Source organism: Garra rufa, chromosome 1 (assembly GCF_049309525.1).
Source record: "Garra rufa chromosome 1, GarRuf1.0, whole genome shotgun sequence".
Classification (NCBI taxonomy): domain Eukaryota; kingdom Metazoa; phylum Chordata; class Actinopteri; order Cypriniformes; family Cyprinidae; genus Garra; species Garra rufa.
In genome coordinates this window covers 38377800-38378646 of record NC_133361.1, presented here as the reverse complement: position 1 = coordinate 38378646, position 847 = coordinate 38377800, and positions in this window count along the sequence as shown.

Here is an 847-nt window from a genome sequence, read left to right as displayed (position 1 = left end):
GTTTTTTTTCTACTTTTTTAGAAATGGGGTCTATTATATACCCCGTTAAAATGTAATAATGTCCCATATCTCAAAAATGCTGCAGTAAAAAGGTTTCATATGAGTTTTGCATATAATATGGGCCGTCCTGAATAAAAACTGATCATTGTTTTTTTTCCCTACTTATTAGACTCTAAAGTCTAATAATGTCCCATTTCTCAGAAAAGAACCGTCAAGTACACACCAATAAATAAAACGGATATTAAAGTAGAAATGCAAATAAATAAGTAAGTAAAAATTCACGAGCACTTTGTAGTATTATCTCTCAGTCCTGGGCGTCTAAATGAAAAGCGCTCTGCAGGCGCGTTCTCTCTGTGTTGTTTCTGAAACTACCGTAATCACTGTAATATGCGCGCACACTTATAATCAATCGCGGCTGGCTTGACCGTGTTTTTCTGTACCGCGGCTGGCTTTACCGCAGTGATTAACTGCATGAGATGCTGCTTTAAAAAAATTATAAAAAAATACGGGACAAAACCCGTCCGTATTGATTCAAAACGGGACGCGCAATTTCATTCTCAAATACGGGACGATTCCGTATTTTAAGGGACGGGTGGCAACCCTAATGCTACCGCTAGCAAGCGGCTAACCATATCCCCTAAGCGCCTCTGTAGAATGTGTTATTTGTTTTCTGTGCCGTCACACCCCTATATGCACATAACATGCACTATTTTGCCAAAAGTATTGGGACACCCCCGTCTAATGAACAGGTTTGATTACTGGAGTCATTTCCATGAGTACAAATCTTAAAGTTTAAGCATATAATGATAATCTAGGAAACTGTATGCTTCTAATTTTATAGCAACAC